At 40.6% G+C, this 24,051-nt stretch overlaps 1 protein-coding gene across 1 annotated transcript in view; it reads right to left on the bottom strand.

Annotated features, from left to right (window-relative positions):
* Positions 1–7,995: 7,995 nt before the first annotated feature.
* Mps1 (Monopolar spindle 1) overlaps positions 7,996–24,051 on the bottom strand; it is a 225,900-nt gene continuing 209,844 nt past the window's right edge. Inside the window, exon 8 of the mRNA XM_067138070.2 lies at positions 7,996–8,269. The gene's annotated coding sequence lies outside the window, so the exon portion shown is untranslated. The remainder of the gene's footprint in view (positions 8,270–24,051) is intronic.

The following is a 24,051-nucleotide window of genomic DNA, read 5'->3' as shown; positions in this document are numbered from 1 at the left end:
CCTATTTCTTTTTCACCTATAATAATGAAAACGTCGTCCACATATATCAACCAGTTGATTAATCCTTTAATTTTCTCAATTATTTTATTTGATTCCAAACAGTCCATGTAAATATTCGCCAGAATACCCGACGCCGGGGAACCCATAGCCAGCCCCTTTTCCTGTTTGTATATTTTGTTGTTAAATTCTAATATGAATGCTAACAACTTGATACATTCTTTAATCTCTATTTTACTTATACCGCTATGTTCTGTTAAATTCCTTCTACCGAGCTCGATAGCTGTAGTCGCTTAAGTGCGGCCAGGATCCAGTATTCGGGAGATAGTAGGTTCGAACCCCACTGTCGGCAGCCCTGAAAATAGTTTTCCGTGGTTTCCCATTTTCACACCAGGCAAATGCTGGGGCTGTACCTTAATTAAGGCCACGGCCGCTTCCTTCCCACTCCTAGCCCTTTCCTGTCCCATCGTCGCCGTAAGACCTATCTGTGTCGGTGCGACGTAAAACTAGAAAAAAAAATATTGTTCTAGAGATGTGGATATTGGCATACATGTCTTTAATATCGAGACTATGAATTGTGTAATTTTCCTTCATTTCAATATACCTTGTTCTGTTACAGAAATCGCTTGTATTACTGACTATTGCCTCCGTTGTGAATTTAAAATGCTTTCTTTACCTGTATAAATTTGGCTAACCCGTACGTAGGACTATTTCTATAGTTTATTATCGGTCTTATGGCAATGCCTTGTTTATAGATATTGGGCAATGCCCTCATAGTGGGCATTCCTGGGTTCATAATTATTAGACTATTCGCGTCCTTGGAGTCTAAAACAAACCCTACTTCTTTCAACATCTTTTTAAAAAAAATGAACTACGTTCGACAGATCTTTCTTAATTAAAGTGAACTTTTATTCCTTAGAAACTCTTCTGTTTTATCAATATATTCTTGTTTATTCATTAGAACGATCGTATTACCTTTATCTGCTTTAGTTACTGTAATGTTGCTGCTTTCGATTTTTCCTTTCAATCCTTAATTTTCTTATTCATTATCATCGCTTCTTTATCTTTGGGCTCTATTCTCTTAGACAATATTTTTCCTACTTCATGCCTTGTCGCGTTCCTCAAATTCCACTTTGAATACGCCCTGTTCTATCTCTGCTATCTCTACCATTTCCCTATTATTATTACCATTGCAAATTCTCATCCAATTATGTTTCGGCCCTATTTCTAATATTACCATTTCTTCCGCGCTAAATTCTGTATCTGTCGAATTCTTAACTGGAGGATAGAATTTAATTTCGTTACTATTCGATCTCTTGTCTTCTTTATCGTTTACTTTCTCCTCATTCCTCCTTCAGTAATTCGAGCTTCCTATCTATGCTTCTTTCTGAGAATGAAATACAATGAATTCTCTATATTCTCCTATACCAAACCTGGAACATCTTGCGTAATCTCAGATAAAGGGTATGCAAGTCTTGGTTCAGACGGCGTTTCTTAATAAATAAGAACCTAATTTAACTTTTCACCATATCTGATTCACTTTTAACTTGGTCACCCTTTCATGTCTTCACAAAATACCCCTCATCCCTACCGACTTCAAATGTTTTGGAATTAATTTATTTGCTAGACATTTCTTAAGAAATTTCAAGTCCTGAGGTATTTTGGCTATTTTTACTTTCGTGTTTGTAAATTTATTCGTTAATTTTCTAGCCTGGCCGGCATGCTCAGAATTGATTATTTTAACTATGTTGGTTAACCTTTTCTGTACTAACTTATATGCAAATTTCTATAGAATACTTTAAATATTTTATTATACTTAATTACCGTACATGTTTCGAGAGCCAATTACTCTCTTCTTCAGCGGTGCCAAAAAACAACTAATCTTTGGACTAGGTACATTGGTACTGTACCATTACGTTACAGTCGAGGCGATCCTATTCGCAGAGATATAGCGAACAAAATGGCGTGCGCCGGCTTTATGCGACATGAAGACACATGAACCGTCACCAAGAAGCAAGTTAATCACAGTTTAGAAGGCGGAGATTTATGAAAGACCATCGGGAAAGAGTTTCATATTGGAACAACTATTGTCGTGAGAAATAATTGAATTCAATTAATTCTTACTACTTTGAGAAAGAAGATCGCTTTAAAAAAAAGAAATCTACTTGAAACTAAGGAAAGGCTGATCAACAGGGGTGGCCGTCCTTTGTGTGCTGAAGTGCTGCAGCACATTGCCAATTTCAAAAATAAATTACTTTAAAAATATTATGTACAATCAAATACAATGCATTGAAAAATACGTCAGCCAAAGGATAGGAAATTCAACTCCGCTCACAACCAGGTAACTAGTCGTGTGCTCCACGCAGGGTGGCTGTGCGATCACAGCTCAGCGTGAATTTCTAAGCTTTTTGCCGGAACTCTGCCTGTTGCGCATGCGTGCCCAACTTTTCCGATAGGGCTGCCGACAGTGGGATTCGAACTCACTATCTCCCGGATGCAAGCTCACAGCCGCGCGCCCCTTATCCGCACAGCCAACTCGCCCGGTACCGGTACTTAATCATTTAAAAGACATTAAATATTTTTGTAGAAAGTATATAGTATTATCATACAGTATACAGCTGTGTGACTGATGGAGTTATTGTTCTTGTTATTAGACCGGTATTTGTTAGGTGAGTCCACAGTTTTCTTATTTTTGTTGAAAAAATGATAAAAAGTTTACAGCCGAGTGTGTCTTTACTAGCAGATGTGATTGCTTCTTCGTTGTGCTAATAGTGAAATGGGAACGCTCATGCTTGACGTTGGCTATAGCTTGAATGTTGAGAACGACTATAACTTAGATGGATGTGTGGTGAAGAATTTGTAATGAGAGGAGGGTAGAAAGACTAAGTTTAAAGAAAAGACGGCTATATTTGGCAGGAAACGTTGTGCGTACATTTACCTATCCTCTCGATTTTTGTGGTATGAAGGAGTTGACTTTTGCAGCGTCAGAACGAGTGACACTTGCATTTCTTGTATTGTATCTGTGTGGAATTGAGGGCGGGAGGGTGTGGTGCGGGAGAGATGGGCGGAGCGTTAAGATTACGCGCTGTTGGCTGTGGGAGGCAGACACGGAGGGCTTTTGTGGATGTTCATTTAAGATTTTTAAGAATGTTATTTTGATTTAAATTTAGTGATCGTAACAAGTTGGGCAAAATCTCATATAAGGGATTTTTTACTTCAATTAAGTCATTGAGATTAAGGTTTTTGTTATAGTATTGATCTAAATAAATAACGAAAACCAGCTTTGGACCTGTCATGTCCTCAATTCAACCCCAGCAATGCCTAGAGAGAAGAGTGGAGGATGTCTCGCAGTGGCTTATGTGATATCTTCGACCCCAGCATGAAACTGGCTAGCTTCAGTTTGCCCCGTGTTGTTCGGTCAACCCTGAACAGGATCCGATGTGTTGGGAGGACTGGCGCAGCCTTACATCTGTGGGGATGGGTAGATACTCCCTGCTTTGACTGGTGCTCAAGCATGGTCTATCAAACACATAGTTCAAGAGTGGCCCCTACGTGCATTTCCTCGTTTTGTGGAGGAATTTTTTGAAATAACACCAGAAGTGATTACATGGATTAAAAATTTGGATATTAAAATATAAAAGTGAAGTCCTGATGCTGTCATCAACCTGTATATTTGTATTATGTTTGTATATTTTGATTGTCATGTACACATATTACGCTAATAATAATTAATTTCCCTTTGCCCACTCTTTTGATAATTGTAAGGTCCTGTTCGATAGTTGTAAAATAATGCTCTGTATCCTTCATGTGAGAACTTACACCTGAGAAGTTGTGTTTATTGGCATTATCGTGCTCTTGATATCTTGTAAAGAAACTCTGGCGTGTTTGTTCGATATACAAAACGTCACTTAGGTGCATTTGAGTCTGTATATGCCTTAACTTGAATAGATGCTACTGTTTGAGTTGAGTGTGTCGCGCTTGAGAAACCGGTTGCGGTTATTGTTTGTTGTCCTAAAAGCAATGTTCATATTTTGCTTTTTTATGGAATTTGTCACCTGGTAAATACTTGAATTAATGTACATGAAAGTGGCGAATTTAGACATTTTAGGTTTATCTGGGACGAGGTTTGTTGCTGCTAGTTTAATCCTGTTAATTATTCGGTTAACTATTTCTGTTTTAAAACTGTTAAGTTTTGCCAAAACCTTTATATAATTGATTTCTGTTTTTAGGTTCTTATGTGTTAGAGGGATTATTAAGGCTCTGTAAATTAAACTGTGGGAGTTAGGGTGTACTGATGAATTTTTAATTATTAATGGGCTACTAGTAGGCGTTCTAAACATTTGGAAATCGAATGTATTCTTATCGCTGTGTTACTGTGATGTCTAAGAAGTTGATGGATCCGTTGACCTCTTCCTCCTTGGTGAACTTTATATTTTGGTCGATGGTGTTTAAAAAATGTAAAATTTTGTCACTATTAGACATGATACTGTATAGGCTTATGCCGTGTCAAGGAAATAAGATGAAATTTTTAACGTTTCGCAGAGAACTGTGCTGTACGTCCTCAGAAGAAATCTCAACTTTCCACGAGAAGGGCTTCTTAAACAATGACACTTTGAATTTGAACGTTATAATAGAAGTGGTTATCGTACGTTCATTCGCCACCAGATGGCCCCCAGGACGTGGCACAACGCTAGCGTTCGAAGCGGAAGCTGACCGAACCATCACAGTCAGACTACGCGGGAAAGTGTTTGCGGAACATATGACATTGGCAGGTGTATGATATTGACATTGGAATGAAACATCTGGCGACGAGGAACGTACAAATTTGGAAAACACCAAGATGAAATAACAATAGTGAAAGGAACTACCTACGTAAATTCTTAATGGCTGGCAACCAGGTATTACTTAATTGATAGCCGGTGTCCTTGTTGAAATTGTTAGGATTTCTACGTATTTCCACCGCTTCCAATATAATCCTGGACCTGTAGTGTCTAGTGTGGGTAACAGCTCGATCATCTCGGAACATGACATCATGACTCGACGATAGAGCGTGCTCAGCTATTGCCGATTTGTCTGGTTGGTTGTGACGAATATTATGTATGTTCATGTTCTTTGATACAGGTACTAATGGACCGGCATGTCTGGCCGATGTATACCTTACCGCACGTACAGGGAATTTCGTATCCCCCAGGATGTAAAAGTGGGGACAATTTGTCTTTGGTTTTACTCAGACTGTGAACAATTTTAGTGGCGGTGCCAAACACCGTACCCTATATCTCCCAGATGCGAGGTCGCAGCTGTGCGCTCCTAACTGCATGGCCAACCCGCCCGGTACAAATAAGTTTGAGTGGTGTCTTTAAAGTAGGAAAGATAGTTGGAATTCAAGAGGACAAACTGGAGCAAATATTTGTTTATAGGAAAGGGAGTTAGGGTTTGGAATAACTTACCAAGAGAGATGTTCAATAAATATCCAATTTCTATGAAATCATTTAAGAAAAGGTTAGAAAAACAACAGATAGGGCATCTGTCACCTGAGCGACTGCCCTAAATGCAGGTTAGCAGTGAATGATTGATGAAATGCTTGATATGAGCCCTACAGTTCTATGAAAGGTAATTGCAGAAGTCAAAAAATCAATCTATTTTGCAACAATATGTGATGAAACAGCTTATTCAGTATGAAAGGACAGTTTTCATTTTCTTTATGTTTGGTCACAGATGCATTAGAAATTGAGGAGACGTGTTTTGGCCTCTACAAACCAGAAAATAATCAGTTATTTTCTATCTTTTGTGATATAAGTACTCATTCGCTTTGGTTTGTCCATCATAAATTGCAGAGGACAATGTTTTGTTGGAGCATCCAGTATGTCTTGGTGTGTATAATGTAATGGCATAAAAGCAAAAATATTTAACACGGAGAAGGGAGCTCTATATGTAACAATTCTTAGCGCATTCATTCAACTTGGTGGTACAAGATACAATATCATCAATTTCTAAACGTAGAAATTCATTTAGTATGGCCGAAGATATAATTTGTTATGTGAGAGATTCTCCTAGGAGAATAGCATGTTTTTCAATCAGTAAAATGTGATGAAACATTTAATCTATGGCCACTGTGTCCTACAAGGTGGACAGTGTGTCAACCGAGTCAGGTTCTAGAGCTGCTTCATTTTTAGACTGATGAATTCCTTTGATTTTTTCTTTATTCTAACTGCTCTTGTGAAATTATTTGGACATAAGACTCCACAAATTGTGCTCTGCAAAAGAAATCGCTTCATTTTGAAGAGGGTCATAGATTGCTTATGACGCTGAAAACAAGCATTTAATTTTGTAGAGAAAATGTTCAGGAAATCTGATCAATAGCAAGAGAAAACAAACCTACAGAAGCTCATTCACCCACTTTGCCTAGAAAGAGAAAGATTCCCAAACGGTATAACGATTCAAAATATAATTCTGTGGAACAGTTTGATTTAGTTGAACAAAGGTACAGGTCATTGCAATCATATGAGTAGGTAACATTGTTAATTGTTTGGCTTCCTGTTTCGACACATCTTACCAATTCTTGCTTCTGCAAATGACACCTTTTAATTGGAAAGCTCCTACATTTCTTGCTTTTCGTGTTATTCATTTCAATAATATTTTTAACTCACTTTGCAGCAGGCTATTGAACAAAAATCAGGTCACTATCAAAAGGAAATTATGGCACTGTTGTTGTCTATGTATTGGCATTTGAGATATGATTTTGGGCTATTATTGTAGCACAAAGAAATTGAATCCTTGTTCTTCTTAGACGAATTATCTTTGGAAGTGTAGTCTTATACATAAGCTTTAATTTCTTAATTTTCTTTATCCTGAAAAGTTGAGGTATGTGTGTGTGTGTAATATCCGAGGGGGTCTAATAAACAAGTAAATACAGTATTAGCATTTTCTCTTTCAAGGATTTCAATAATCCGGCAAGGATAGACGCGTTGACAAATGTTCCCCGTTGGCTACAAAAATCTCACCAATGAAAAGATGATGAAAGAACGTAAGTGGCTACCAAGAACTATCACCCTTCTAATGAAGGAGCAAACAGTTAATAGTCTCCAGTTCAATAGTAGTTTGTAGTAGTTCTGTTTCACTAAATTAATTCTTATTAGTAACATTAAGATGAAATGATATGAAGCTATGAATAAGGACGCAGATTGACATTCTTAGGTATGATATGTACTGAAATTAAAAGTAGTCTTAATTTAATTTCTTCTGCCATTACCAGGGACAAAGTTTACTGAAATTTCCATTATTCCCCTTCCTCCCTCTACATCTTCAGAGTTCCAAATATCTCCAAGCAGTTATTCTTATTGTACTTCTTTGCTTATTGCAGATCTTAAAATACAAATAAGGAAACCTTCAAGTTCACATCTTGTACTGTGCAACCTCTTCTTAAGATGCGGAAACTCCCGACATGGACAGAATTTTATGTCCAGACATAAATGCTATACCACAATGATAAAGTTACCTCTCTTTTGCAGACCCTCCCACGTATGGACACGGACGCTTATTCCATGGTCCCAAAGCATGCTTTTACCTCTTCACTATGGACACAAATAGAGTGAAGACTGAACTGCACAACAGTGCAAGTACAGTATATACATTTGAAAAGACTTATGAATAGAAATAAATGCAGTGCAATACAGGTATTTCCTGGAAATATTTATGTACCTAAGTAGTATGTGGTTGCCTGCTGAGTTTCAGCAACATCAGAGGCATTAGTAGTGGGTTTGAAAGGTGTGCCATACATTTGTTACTCTTCATTTCAACAGAGGAAAGTACACTCTTAGTGCCGAAAATGGCATAAAGACAAGATAACATGGATTGTTTGTACTCACTTCTTTCAGTACATAACTATGGCATCTAAAAGGAAAAGTTAAACAATTCAGGAAGAGGTTGAAGTTATCAAGTGCAATGTGCATGTGCTTGCAGATAAATTCAGTGTGGGAAAGACACAAATAAATTCAATCCTCTGACAAAAAGACAGTATATTAAAACAATGGTGCAAGAACAGTGATGACAAAAGCAATTACAAATTTCCTAAAACTCAAGGTCTTGGTACTGATCAAGTTCTTTTTGAGTGGTTTTCAAGAAAAGCCTAAGGAAGTAGCAAGAGAACATGGCTATGGAGCTTTTAAAACTTCGAATGGTTGGCTGGAAATATTTCAAGTTAAGCAAAAAATTAGCTACAAAACTCACTGTGTGTATGTGTGTTTGCTGATGACACTGGCCTTCAAACTGATCACTGGAAAGAGAGAGTGTACTTCAATATTGTAGGTTATAGGGATTCTTTAAATATTGCAGGTTATAAGGAAGAAGACTTTTATAATGTGGATGAAAGTGGTGTAATTTTTGGTGCTCTTCCCAACAAAACTTCAAGTTTCTGGGGAAGGAAAATATCTACAGAGCATCTGACTGTGCTACTCTGGTCAAATATGGCATGTGAAATATTAAAATCTGTTACTGGAAAGGCATCAAACCCCTCGCTGTTTTTAAGGACTGGATGTATGGAAGTTACCGGTGGAATGGAGTTCTAACAGAAAAACTTGGATGACGCGAGAAACTATGACTGACTGGCTTGTTTCTCTGGATAAGAAAATGAAGAACCAAAACAGGAAAGTTTTACTTTTCGTAGACAATGCGACCTCCCATCCTGTATTAAACTTGAAATATGTCCAGTTAGTTTTCTTTTCCCCCGAGCAATACTTCTGTCTGTCAACTTCTTGATCAAGGCATCATTCACATATTCACAGGCCAGGACAGCTAATACTGAGATCTTCTGCGTTTGATCTCACCAAATGTGTCATGAAACTGGATGCAGTGGGATGGAAAGCTGGAATAAAGGACAAAATTTTGGAACTGTTTCTTCAAGGCAGGATTTTATGCTAACGGGACCAAAGGAGACTAGGAAAATCAAGAAGAAAAGAAACTACTAGAAGACTGAACCAGGCTCTTTAGAACCAAGTACGGTATGACAATGTTGACGCTAGTGAATATACCTCAACTGATAGGAGTATATAGTTTGAGGAAAATTCCTTGAATATTAGTGAAATGGTGAAGGATGTGAAGGCAACAGAACTGAAAGCTGGTGAGAGTAGTGGCAGTGAGGAAGATGATGAAAACTCCAGTTTAGATACTTTGATAACCTACTATGCTTTGGCTTATCAAATGGCAGAAAAATTGAGGGCATTCACTCTTCATTGCAGGGATGCCAACATCCTTCGATCAATACAACTGGAGGCCATTCTGGAGAAGAAGATAGTCAACGTGAAATGTTCTCGACAAACCAACCTAGACAGGATTTTTTAAAGGGAAATACAACATTAAAAAACAGTGAGAGTTGGTGAGCTGAAGTACCTGTACAGCATTAATTTAAGCTACTCCAAATGTTAACATACCGTAAAATACAACTACATACAAAATTAAATGTCTTTTAGATAGTACTGTATGTGCATTGACAGGAATAAATTTTGCTTAACCATGCATCCTCTCCCAATAACAGACAAAATTTTGTCTTTATCAATGTCTAGCCGCCCCTGTGGTTTTGGGGAAGCGTGCCTGCCTCTCATCCGGAGGCCCTGTGTTCGATTCCCGGCCAGGTCAGGGATTTTTCTCTCGACCTGAGGGCTGGTTCGAGGTCCACTGAGCCTATTTGCTTAGAATTGAGGAGCTATTTGACGGTGAGATGGCAGCCCCGGTCTCGAAAGTCCAGAATAACGGCCAAGAGGATGCGTCGTGCTGACCACACGATCTCTCGTAATCTGCAGGCCTTCGGGCTGAGCAGTGGTCGCTGGGCAGGCCAAGGCCCTTTCAAGGGCGTTAAGAGCCGTGGGGTTTGCAGGATGGGGTTATCAATGTCTGTACTCAAGAGGTTTCACAGTAATTTTTAAGGCAACAGTGTAATAAAGCTGGTCAAAAAAGAAATTTGGTCACATCTTTAGATGTTCCTAACTACATTCTATGAACACACAGTGGGATGGGTATTGTACTTTTTCCAGGATTTATATCCGTAACAGATTGCACCGGGGAAAATTTAGCCACACTACTCTCAAATTTTTGGCAAAAAATAGAATTAATACACATTACTTAAGGGTCAAGGATATGGAGTGTCGGCCATGAGTGGATGTACGCAGGGAGTTTTCTGAAAATTTGATCTTAAAAGCCTCATGATTTTGCATAAAAGATTGCATTTTATGTTCCATAACAAGTTAATAATATTAACAAAACGTGGGGTGGTTGCAGGCCGGTCGACTTGATGGGTGTTGCACGTAGGCTCTGGGAAGGCCTTCTTCCTGATTATATTGGACATGTTTATAAGGTTGCCAATGAGTTTGACGGAGGGTGGTTTGGGTTAGGGAATTGTTTTTCCAGTGGGGTTTGGCTTGTACGATTCCAGCAAAACAGGGCAGATGTTTTGAATTCGGGAGATCAGATGGACTGTGTTGCTACTGATACGTCCAGGGCTTTTGATGGGGTGGATCATGGGAGACTATCTTGTTAATGTGATTACCCCCATGACAACCTATCCTTATATCAACATTTAAGTATTTACAGCAATCCCCATAACGTACTTTCAAACCATCAACACAGTAATTAAAACTGAGAGGACCTTTTCTCTTAGTGAAACTTAAAACCTGTCTTTTCACCCTATTTACCTCCATTCCTTATTCATAAATTATTTGAAAACATTTAAGAAAAGACTACATAACCATTTAATAGGGAACCTGCCACTTGGACGATAGCCTTATATGCAGATTATTGATGACTGACTTGATTGACAAAAGTAGTAAAGTTTGTAGGATTCCATTGCCCATCCCCCTGTGGGTGGGGGCGGTAGAATAACACCAATGGTGTCAGGGATTGGGACGCCCTCTGTGTCCTCTGTCGGTGTATCATTCTATGACAGAGACTAGCAGGGAGTTGTCTATCTGTAAAACCAGAGAGTTTGTACTTACTAACAATAATAAAGGGATTTGGTTATAACTTGTAAACGGTAGTTACTCGCGAGGAACAAAATATAACACTGGTGCTGAAACCCGGGAAACGAAGAACCATCAACACTAACATTAAAGAAGACTACACTGAACGGATATCTACAAGAGGTATTCCTTTCCTTCACGCCGCGAGTAACGACCGTTTACAAGTTATAACCAAATCCCTTTATTATTGTTAGTAAGTACAAACTCTATGGTTTTACAGATAGACAACTCCCTGCTAGTCTCTGTAATCTGTAATCGTAATCTGCTGGTATACGAAGGTCATCCACGAATCAGTAAGGTACAGGTGCTGCCATCTGTCGGAAAGCAATACAATTACGTAATATTCATAAACATCTGTCAGCACACACTCACAAACTTCTCCATCACTGCCATACTAGCCCACTTCAGATCAACTTTCCCTTGAGTTTCACGATGATGGAAAATGAACAGCTTCTTAAAAAACTTAAAAGGACACAAAAGACCTACCGGTTGAATGTTACACGTTTCTCCACGTACCTGAATGAAGTTAACGACTCGACGGAACAGGATGAAATAGCTCACGCTCTTGACCGCTTACAAGATACTCTACAAAAACTATTAATCCTGGACGAACAAGTACACGATTTGTTGAATGATGATGAGTACGAGACGGGCGCACAGGATTGCGAACAATATATTGACCGCTCCAAGCGTGCAATACGGAAGGCAACTAATCTCATTAAAGAGAAGCGTGAGAACACCACTCAACCCACCGTTGATTCAATTACACAACCTCCAATCACTCAAGGCGTTAAACTACCTACTATCAGACTTGAACCTTTCACAGGCGATATCGAGACATGGCCCAGGTTCTGACAATTCCAGTCTTCTGTAGACAACAATGCAGGTCTTTCAACCATAAATAAACACGTGTTTCTCCGAGGTTACCTAGAGGGTGAACCTAAACTTCTGGTTGACGGAATAGCTGTCACAGCAGATAACGACCGAACAAAGCGGATTCTTCACTCAAGATACGGCGACACGGACCGAATCATACAAAGCCACTTAGATTTCTTGGAAAATTTAGAACCCGCCACCTCGGATAGCCCAACGATGCTAAACACTACCTACATTGAGTGTCATCGACGATTAGAAGCACTAAGAGCACTAGGGGAAAACATAGACGCGTTCGGACGGATATCAGCACCCAAACTGCTGAGAGCATTTCCAGAAGACCTTTGCCGCCACTGGCTAATTCATGCAAAAAGAAATGGCTTACAGGAAGGCAACCTTACACGTTTAATGGAATTTCTAAATGAAGAAATTCAAGGAGCTCTAGCCGCTCAAAAGATACGTGGTGATGCTACTCAACCACTGAACTACATGCCAACGGCAGCCGCTCTTCAAGTAAATACGAAGACCAAGAAGAGTAAGAAAGGGGCCAATTCCACACTACAGCCTTTCTGCGTGTATTGTGAGAAGAATTCCGGACACTGGGGTCAAGACTGTCATCAAATGAAAGATATCCGGTCAAGAACCGAAAAACTGAGAGCTACGAATCGTTTTCTATGCTTAAGGCGAGGCCACAACAAAGGTCAATGTTTCAAACGCGGGAAGGCATTTTGCACTAAATGTAAAGAGCAACACCATGTCTCTATCTGCAATAGAAACAACAGCTTGCAGACATCAGTTGGCAAGATTTCAGTTACGACTCCAAACTTCACGTACTTACAAACAGCCCGCATATGGATCAAAGGCCCAACAGGGAGAAATAAACTAACGCGCTGCATACTGGATTCGGGAAGCCAGTCGAGCTTCATTCATAGTTCCTTAATACATTCACTGGAACTTAATGTCACTGGTAACACGAGTCTAGAAATCACTGCTTTTGAAGCGCCCTCTAGCACTGCAGAAAAAAGAAAAGAAGTCAGCTTTGACATCATGGGATACTCAACAAAGGCTTTGATTACCATTAAGGCTTTCGAAAGTAATAACACATATTCAGCGCAATCAACACCGCCGCAAGACATCGGAGTTCTGGCTTCGGTCAGGAAGGTAAAACTAGCTGATCCACGAGACGAATCTAACGAAGACCTACCTATAGAAGTTCTTATAGGTGCGGATTACTATTGGAAGATCGTGACTTCAAAACAGCCAATTAGAGTGTCACCTTCACTGGTCCTGATTTCCACAATTTTCGGACACATACTTAGTGGGAACAGATCAAGTACTACAGTCAAACAAACCACAGTACATCACATTTCATTGCACGAAGACGTGATATTGGACAACGTCGTTAGACAGTTCTGGGAGGAGCTAGAGTCTATCGGGATACAAGAGAAGGCCACCAGGACACCCCTGGCGAAAGATAAGCTTATCCTTCAAGAGTTTCATGACAGTTACTGCATTAAAGATGGAAGGAGAGTAGTGTCACTTCCTAGGAAGAAGGATGTTCAGTTTTCAAGTAATCTCCCCACAGCAAGAAAATGGTTTCAAGCCCTGGAGATGAGACTGAAGAGAGAAGGAGATTTTCGCAACATGTATCACCAGCATATGCTAGACTACTTTGCTAAAGACCAGATAGAGAGCGTGCCTGCAAACGATTCATCTGAAAATGTGTTCTACTTGCCACATCATGCCGTGAAGAAGAAAACTGGTAATGTTACTAAGTTCAGGATTGTATTTGATGCGTCATCACATGAAAAGGGGTCACCGTCCTTAAATGATGCCCTAGAAACTGGACCAAACTTACTGCCCGAAATTCTTGCTACCTTATTATGTTTTCGGCAGTATCGTAATGCAATCGTTTCAGATGGAAGCCAAGCATTTCTCCAACTTTATCTAAATGAGAAAGACCGCAACTTAACTAGATTTCTGTGGTATCGCATAAATTCAGATGGCTCTGGAGACTATCAGGTGACGGAAGAGATCGTCGTATATCGCTTCACATGCCTTCCCTTCGGTCTCGCAAGCAGCCCATTCCTATTATCTGCCACTTTAAGGGAACTAGCTTCACTTCATAAGGAAACGTACCCATTAGCGACAGCTCTTATTGACAAATCAACCTTCATGGATGATTTCACAATCAGCCTAGAAGATAACAACGAAGTGATCACAATCTACTACAAGTTGAATAGTCTTCTGAAACTAATAAAACTCCCCCTTTCAAAATGGGCTACGAACTCAATACCACTTAAGGAGATATGGAAGGCAGAGGGCAGGGAAACAAAAAACAAAACTACTGTACTTGGAGTTAGTTGGGATACAGACAAAGATTCCCTGACATTCGATTTCAAGCACATCCTAGAATATCTGGCAGAAGAGCCTGGAACCAAATGTAGCGTTTTAAAGGGAACAGCTAAATCCTATGATCCCTTAGGTTTACTTGCACCTGTACTCATCACGGCGAAGATCATCTTTCAAGACACTTGGCGTCGAGGACTCGCATGGGAAGAAATTCTCCCACCAGATCTGGCGCAAAGATGGCAATGTTGGTTGTCAGAACTAATTCACTTATCACCAATATACGTTTCCCGATGGATTGGCATTTCAAAGGGCAAAGGGAACACAGATACATGTATTTTGTGACGCGAGTGAGAAGGCATATGGTGCTGCACTATATTTGAGGTCAGAGTCTGATATGTTGTGTTCCATATGCCTTGTTTGCAGCAAGGCACGACTAGCTCCTGTGAGGAAAGTAACGATTCCCAGATTAGAATTGCTTGCTGCTCTAATTGGTACATGCCTCCTGTACTACATCTGCACGGAGATCGATCTCAGCATAAACAAGGCCACGCTATGGAACGACAGTAAGATAACGCTTGGTTGGATTCGCAGTGACCCAAATAGGTGGAAACCTTTCGTTGCTAACAGGGTTAATGAAATTCTAAGCTACACAGCCCCTAGTCAATGGCGACATTGCCCCGGCGACACCAATCCCACAGACTGTCTCTTGCGGGGACTCTCGACAAATGACTTACGCTCAAATGATACTTGGTGGCATGGTCCTTCTTGGCTCATTGGTGAACACACATCATGGCCATTGGAAAACCCGTCAGATATAACATCTCTACCAGATGCGAAGAAACCAACTAAGCAAATTCTACTAATCACTTCGCATGAATCACTGCTAGACACATCACAATTCAGTTCGTACTGGAAACTGATACACGTTACTTGTTGGGTTCTACGTTTTATCACAGTGATGAAGAAATAGATATAAATAACGCTCTACTTTACTGGATACGTCAGACTCAAGAAGAATGTTTCGGTATGGAACTCACCGCCTTGAGGCGAAACATTCCGCTTCCAAATAAGTCCAAGATTGCAAGATTCAATCCATACATCCAAGACGACATCATTCGACTTGGTGGACGACTTCAATACGCAGAACTGACACATAGAGGAAGGCATCCAATACTTTTGGATGGATGCCACACTTTCACCAGACTTCTGATAAGGCAGACACACATCAGACTTCATCACTTAGGTGTACGGATAGTGCTGTCAGAGCTACGATCAGAATATTGGATTCTTCGCGCCAGGCAAGCCATAAAGAAAGTTCTGCGCACTTGTCTGCCCTGTAAAATGGCGCACAACAAAGTTGGTGAAGCTATTGAAGCACCCTTGCCACCTGACCGTGTAAAGCCCTTACGACCATTCGAAGTGACTGGCATTGACTTTGCAGGCCCCTTGTATATCAAGGTGGGGAATGAGTCAAAGAAATGTTATATTGCTCTCTTCACGTGTGCATCAACGAGGGCCTTACACCTAGAATTATGTTCAGACATGACCACTGAAACATTCATCCTCGCATTACAAAGATTTGCAGGAAGACGAGGGTTGCCGCATGTAATCTACACGGACAACGCTAAGACTTTCCACGCCACAAACACAGAATTGTCTTCACTCTGGCAATACCTCACCGCATCTTCCGTCCACCAGTACCTAGCACATCATTCTATCAAATGGAGGTTCATTCCTCCACGGGCGGGTTGGTGGGGAGGATGGTGGGAGAGGATGGTTGGCACTACAAAACGATGCCTGAGGAAGGTGTTAGGCAAGGCATTGATAACCGATGAAAGGCTTAACACCATTCTAGTAAATATTGAAGCCGCGACTCATCTCTCAGAATGAAGATGAAACAGATGACCTGACTCCCGCCCATTTCCTGACCGGACAAAGATTAACGGCCATATCAACTGGACCAGAACCAACATTAAGGACGAACCTGAGGAAAGGAGTTAGCAGTACGACAAAAGATCTTAGAAGACTTCTGGAAGCGCTGAAATAAGGAATACCTCATGGAGCTGAGGAGCTTTCACGAAGTTCGACGTCCTCGAGGTAACAGACCACATCTGAGAGTTGGAGACGTAGCACTCCTTCAAGACAACCAACCACGACACATGTGGAAGAAGGCCCGCATAGTAGAAATCCGAGCTGGAAGAGACAGAGTGATCAGAACTGTGATTCTTAAGGATTCAAAGGGGACTGTGATAACTCGTCCAGTGCAGCTGGTCGTCCCCCTGGAGATAGACCAGGGTGGGGAGGATGTCAGGGATTGAGACACCCTCTGTGTCCTCTATCGGTGTATCATTCTATGACAGAGACTAGCAGGGAGTTGTCTATCTGTAAAACCAGAGTTTGTACTTACTAACAATAATAAAGGGATTTGGTTATAACTTGTAAGCGGTCGTTACTCGCGAGGAACAAAATATAACAAATGGTATTCCCTGCCTGTCGTAAGAGGCGACTAAAAGGGGCCCCAGGGGCTCTGAACTTTGGAGCGTGGGTTGGCGACCACGGTGTCCTCAGCTGGGCCCTGACATTGCTTCCACTTACTTGTGCCAGGCTCCTCACTTTCATCTATCCTATCTGACCTCACGTGGTCAACTCTTGTTCTTTTCCTACCCCGACTCTATTAAATTTGCGAGAGCTAGGGAATCTTTCATTTTCACGCCCTTCGTGGCCCTTGTTTTTCTTTGGCCGATACCTTCACTTTTCGAAGTGTCGGACGCATTACTTTTCTTCACTTTGATTGGTGTTATATAGAGGATGGTTGCCCAGTTGTACTTCCTCTTAAAACAATAATCACCACCACCTTCCATTGCCCACCTGCAATTTTTGCTTCTATTTCACCACTCAGAAAAATATTACATCCACTACCAGCACTAGTCATGTAATGCACATATTTTTTTATTTATGGGTATACTTGAAACTGTTTATTGAATGTACAGTGGTTGATCATATTTTTAGGGCCACTAGGTAAAAAGTGAAGAATTTATGTTTGGATCATTATTCTCATGTAAGTATTTACTAATTGCTTACTTTTATGGTTGGATATTGTTAAGTACACATTTCTATAGTTAAATTCAACAATCAGAGCCCTACATTAAGAAGCCTAATAATGAAAACTCTGGACAAGAATTGAGAAAAGCGCCAAGTATGCTACAGTTCCTTGCTGACTATTGTTAGAGTAACACACGATTTATTGTAGACTAGCTGATGTACCCGTGCTTCGCTACGGGATTCTCAGAAAGACTGTCTTGGTGGTTTTCCTAACTGAATTCAACATAGGTCATTACAAAAACGTCAGTAGGAATGTAGCGATTGAAAGCAATGATATCATATAAAATACTCGATCAAATGAAAAACCGCACACTTTCTCACTTTCAACGAACAGTACTATGGTGCCAATCTAACAGTCCAAAGTTCCAGAGCTGAAATAACCAGGTCGCAGAATGCCATGAACACTCCTCTGTCATTATTCCATTAAATATGCACACTACTCATTTCAATCAGTGCCTCAAAGTAGGGATTGAATAGCACGAATGTTATGATGAACCAGTGTGTTACGTACCAGCATTATCAGAAAATGTATGAACCAGAGGAGTGGCATGCTAAAGAAGAAAGTTTTCCAACTCCCTAGCTATTTCCGCCAATGTTCAGTCAGGCTGTTATACTCGGTACGCAGTAGTAATCTCATCTATCAGAGCTGAGCAGCACGCAGAACATCACAACACACAATGGTCAATGTAAAGTTATTGTTGATAAGTGTTACACGCTTTGAATACTGTAGGCCTTCTGAAATACCATTCTTATCATAGTCGGTACAGTAAAACTGAAAGGAACATAAATGATCGGAAATTGTATTGCCTATAACTTTTGTTATGTAGTACCGTACTTTTCGATAGCACCAATAACATAGGTACCGGTATTTAAAAATTAAATTTTAAGCGCCTTCCTCTAAACTACCATTTCATCTCGGGAAAATGAAATTATTTACAGCTTAGACAGTAGTTTCTTATTCCCCGACTCTATATAGCGGTTTTCATTAAATTCTGTTAACCCATTTTCTCGTGGCTCGGCGTTGATATGGACTTAGCAACAAAAATACAAATTCATTAATATCTGTGTTATCAGAGCCGGTACGGTAAAAATGTATAAGACATAAATGATTGGAAATTGAATTCTATATAACTTTAGTTATATAGTATTTATCGATAGGACTGCTAATAATATAAATATTCGATAATTAAATTTAAGGCCTTCCCCTAAACTACCATTTCACTCAGCGTAAATAAAATGATTTATAGCCTAGATTGTAGCGGCTTATCCCCCGACTTTACATACCGATTTTCATTAAATTCTCTTCAGCCGTTTTCTCGTGATGCGTGTACATACATACAGACAGACAGACAGAAATTACGGAAAAGTAAAAAGTACATTTTCTTGTTACTATGGACATGACCGATACAGAAATACCATTCTTCTCAAATTCTGAGCAATGAACAGACAAAACTCTTATTTTATATATATAGATTTGTTTCCTTGCATCTCCTGTGTGAATTTTGCTATCTATATGATACAGTGAAGTGATAAGAGCAGAATACAGTCACTTATAGTTCAGTATGTACTTAAAAATACTGGTATTTTGAAAACAAACATGGGAAAAGCTAACGACCTTTCTCAGAGTATAAGTTTGGAAATCAAAACACTTTTAAAGAATACTGATTATTCTCATAGAAACATAGCATCTATCTCTTCTGTTTCAAAGTCAACAGTGGGCAGAATTAAGAAAAAACTTGACCGAGGCACGTATTTGTCACCTAAACGGATGGGTAAATGTGGCCGCAAAAAGAATCACTTCTCCACAAGCAGTGCCAGTTAAGAAATACCGTCATTTAACACAGAAAGGCTTCAATGAAAGTCATTTCAACAAAGATTTGACAAGCGGAGATCAACGTATCTTCAATGACAGCAGGTTGGAGGATCAAAGAACTGTGTTTCGCTTGTGATTATCCAGCAAAGAAACCATTACTGACACCAACCATGATGAATAAGCGACTATTATGGGCAAAGCAACATCGAAGCTGGACTGCTGATGAATGGAAAAGGGTAAGCTGTTTGACAAAATCACAATTTGTTTACTTTCTCCCTGTTATGCTCAACCGCACTTGGCGTAAACATGTTTTAATACAAAACTACACTTTTTTCAGGTTTGCTTTTCGGATCAATCATCAATACACATTCTTGATGATAGATCTGTATTTGTGAGGAGGCGCAAGAGTGAGAAATACAATACTGACTGCATTGTCAAGACCGTTATGCACCCAATAAGTGTAATGGTGTGGCTGTCATCAGTAGTAATGGAACCAGCCGCCTGTATATTGTCAAAGGAACCATGAACCAGAACATTAAGGCTCCAGAGAAACGGCTAGTTCCACAAGTTCGTAAATGGTACCCAGATGGCAAATTTGTGATTATGATGACTCTGCACCTTGTCACAAGACTAAAACTGTGACAAAGTTCCTTCTGGACAACCAAGTGAAGGTTCTGGACTGGCCTGGCAATTCTCCTGACGTCAACCTGATCGAGAACCTTTGGGGGACTAATGAAGAGGAAAATTTGTGCTCATAATGTCATGAATAAGATCCAACTGATCGAGTGAGCAATCGTGTGGCATTATGATGATGAAATTTAAAATAACTGCCTCAGATGCATTTGTAGTATGCCAGACAGAGTCCAAGCTGTACAGTAATTGCTGTGAAGTGAGGTGTTACAAAATATTATATTTTCCTAGTTTCCTTAGTTTTTCATGATTTTCATTAATATTTAAAATGGAAAATTATATAATATGTTTGTCAAAAATCAACTTTAGATTGATTAAATGTGTATCAGTGAAGTTTAATTGTGTATGTCCTACCAAGTTTGAAAAATACAACTTTCACGTAGTGACCCTAATAATATGATCAACCACTGTAGTTAGGCTATATTAAACTTGTTACATTAAATTCACAGCCCATGGCATGATTATCATGTTTCTCTGCAAACTGAAAACTCAAATTTCAAAACTTGCCATAAAAGTTGAATGCTTCTTCATACAAACCTATAAGCGAAGTCATACTGGAAAGTAAAAACTGCAGCCAGTTCAACAGCATCACATTCCACCTAGATCATTAGCCCAGGGAATATCATAGATATGGAATTACCTACCTGCCTTCCACCAAAGAAGGGTAGAGAGCTAATAAGAAAGGGGAAGATTAAGGGAGACAATTTGACTTTAGCTGAGAACAGGCATCCACATCGTAGAGTATACCTACTGTAAGCAGAGTTGACATATGAAGGAAAAAGGATGCCAGATATAAGCGAGGATTATTTTCCCCCTCAATTCAATGGTGAAAATTTGGGTACGTAATTCACACAATGGAGAGATATGGGTGGGTAAATAAGGTATGCCATAGACCACACTTTAGCTACAAAGGAAAACAGATGCGACATATAAGCGAGGATAATTTTTCCCCCCCTCAATTCAATGGCGAAAATTAGGGTACGTAATTCATACAATGGCGAGATATAGGTGGGTAAATAAGGTATTCCACAGACCACACTTTAGCTCTTTACATCCATTATGCTCCCCATAGACTTTATCTTACTTTAAGTTCAGCACGTGAAATTTCAGTTATTAGTAACTGCTTGGGAACCATTTATTAAAATTTTAATTCTCCTGAATGACAGGTTATTTTACATGAAGCTGTTGCTAAAATATTACCAATGACAAAGAACTATAAATTAAAAAAATTACGTCCACTGAGATGCACTGAACATCACCGATCTGCTTCATGTTTTTGTGAACTCCAAGGAGGTGTGATAAAAGTTAAAGGCAACATTTCTTATCTAAAAGATAGAAACATGGCAGCTGAAGCTTTTCAATTATTGGGTGGTGTGAATAAAAATGAGCACGCACTCTCTACTCGCGAATTTAGAGCAGGCACTCGCAGTGAGGTGAATAAAAACCGCCTGTCGGAAGCAATCACCCACAGCAGACCTGTGACCTTGAGCACACACTCCAGTCGCTCGAATAGCAGAGTGGGCGCTCCAGATTTCTGGTGAATAAAGATAAAGCAGGCACTCTTTCCGGTAAGCGCCTGCTCATGTTTCCTTGAGCTAACTCAGTAGGTGACTCCAAATGACAGTGTCAAGTTCAACAGCATGGCAGAGGTAATGGTGGCGGTTAATCGGAAAAGAAAATTATATAAACTTCGCAGAGAATCATCTCAACTTGATTACAGAGTGTTATAAATGTCCAGTAAGGAGCATGCTGAAGAGCCTCCGTGGAACAGACGGCAGCGCACCAGCCTTTCACCTTTGGGTTCCGTGGTTCAAATCTCGGCCACTCCATGTGGGATTTGTACTGGACAAAGCGGAGGCGGGACAGGTTTTTCTCCGGGTACTCCAGTTTTTCCTGTCATCTTTCATTCCAGCAACACTCTCCAATATCATTACATTTCATCTGTCAGGCATTAATCATTGCCCCAGAGTAGTGCGACAGGCTTTGACAGCCTGCACGATTCCTATCCTCACCGCTTCATTCATTCCATTCCTGACCCGGTCAGATGACTGGAAACAGGCTGTGGATTTTCAAGGAGCATGCTGAATGGTTAGAGGAGCATTTCCTTGGGCACTCCAAAGAAACAAGAGGTGGTGCACTAACAAATGAAGAAAAAATGTAAATCATCTTGCGTTATGTCGGTGACCCTGGGTTTCAGAGTGGAGTTGGTGAAGACATCTCGGAGAACTGTGTAAAAAACATTTTCGTAGGTTTTGACATGAACAGAAATGAAAGCAGATTATTAGATAAAAATCCAACAAATGTTGCTTAGATGCAGGAAACCAAACCAAACCAAACCAAACCAAACCAAACCAAACCAAACCAAACCCCATGGCACTACAGCCTTTGAAGGGCCTTGGCCTACCAAGCGACCGCTGCTTGGCCCGAAGGCTTGCAGATTACGAGTTATCGTGTGGTCAGCACGACGAATCCTCTCGGCTGTTATTCTTGGCTTTCTAGACCGGGGCCGCTATCTCACTGTCAGATAGCTCCTCAACTCTAATCACGTAGGCTGAGTGGACCTCAAAACCAGGCCTCAGGTCCAGGTAAAAACCCTGACCTGGCCGAGAATCGAACTCGGGGCCTCCGGGTAAGAGGCAGGCACGCTACCCCTACGCCACGGGGCCGGCCTTAGATGCAGGAAGCACGGGCTAAATGGCAAGAACGTTTGAGAAGGAAGAATTCAACCTTTGTAGATGTATCACGGCCTGACTCGTCTATGACGTCCGGCTCCATAGCTAAATGATTAGCGTGCTGGCCTTTGGTCACTGGGTTCCCGGGTTCGATTCCCGGCAGGGTCGGGAATTTTAATCATCATGGGTTAATTTCCCTGGCACAGGGGCTGGGTGTATGTGTTGTCTTCATCATAATTTCATCCTTATCACGACGTGCAGGTCGCCTACGGGAGTCAAATCAAAAGACCTACACCTGGCGAGCCGAACCCGTCCTGGGATCTCCCGGCACTAAGAGCATACGCCATTTCATTTCTGTCTATGACTCGCGAATTTGGAGGAACTCCGATGTTTGCAGAGTTATGACGCCTCTGTAGGAAGTCTAAGGGATGACAACTTCTGCAGATCTTACAACTTGCTTACGTCACGGACACAGATAGGTCTTATGGCGACGATGGGATAGGAATGGCGTAGGAATAGGAAGGGATCGGCCGTGGCCTTAATTAAGGTACAACCTCAGCCTGGTGTGAAAATGGGAAACCACGGAAAACCATCTTCAAGGCTGCTGATAGTGAGGATCGAACCCCCAATCTCCCGGATGCAAGCTCACAGCTGCGTGCCCTTAACCGCACGCCCAACTCATCCGGTCCTGCAGATCTGGCTCCTTAAAAATTTCATTCAGTTGTCAATATATTATTTTCAACATAATTAATGTTTGTCAGTTACGTTATAGGCCTACCATTTTCCTCAATTATTAATGTCGTAATATTCAGGCTATGATTTCCTACCTTTCAGACGGCCGATGGTAGCGTTATTCTCCCCCTGCATCGAATTCATCAACCGCTTCTCCCATTATTTTAACGATATGCATTTGTTTCCCCGTACGCCTTAATTCTACTTTATATTTCAATCTTGTTTTCATGTTTTGTAATTTTTTTAGCAAAAGTTGTTGGACAGAAATTCTTCTTCTCCTTCTACCGCTTTTCCCACCTCTGTGGGGTCCTGGGTACGAATTATGTCGCACATGTGGATTTGGCCCTGTTTTACGGCCGGATGCTCCTCCTGACGCCAATTCTAGATGGAGGGATGTAATCACTATTGTGTGTTTCTGTGGTGGTTGGTACCGTAGTGTGTTGTGCGAATATTTTTAGGAAAGTGTTGGGACAAACACAAACACCCAGTCTCCAGGCCAGAAGAATTAATCAGAGGCGATTTAAATCCCCAACCCAGCCGGGACCCTCTGAACCGAAGGCCTCAATGCTGACCATTCAGCCAATCAGACAGTTGTTGGACGGAAATGTTTAAGTTAAATGCGGAGTGGAAGATCATCGGCAGGAAAACACTCAGGCACTCAGCGAGCACAAGCTCACTCGCTTACACTCATTTTTATTCACACCACCCAATAAATGCTTTTAAAAACTGTGAATTCCCAATTTCCTTCCTAACTCTTCAGGTAAGCCCTGCTATCTTAACTCCTCTACATGTGTGTCATCAGTATGGAGACATG

Source organism: Anabrus simplex, chromosome 1 (genome assembly GCF_040414725.1).
Source record: "Anabrus simplex isolate iqAnaSimp1 chromosome 1, ASM4041472v1, whole genome shotgun sequence".
In the NCBI taxonomy this organism is placed as follows: domain Eukaryota; kingdom Metazoa; phylum Arthropoda; class Insecta; order Orthoptera; family Tettigoniidae; genus Anabrus; species Anabrus simplex.
The sequence above is the reverse complement of the archived record's forward strand: the minus strand, read 5'-3'. Positions and strand labels throughout refer to the sequence as shown.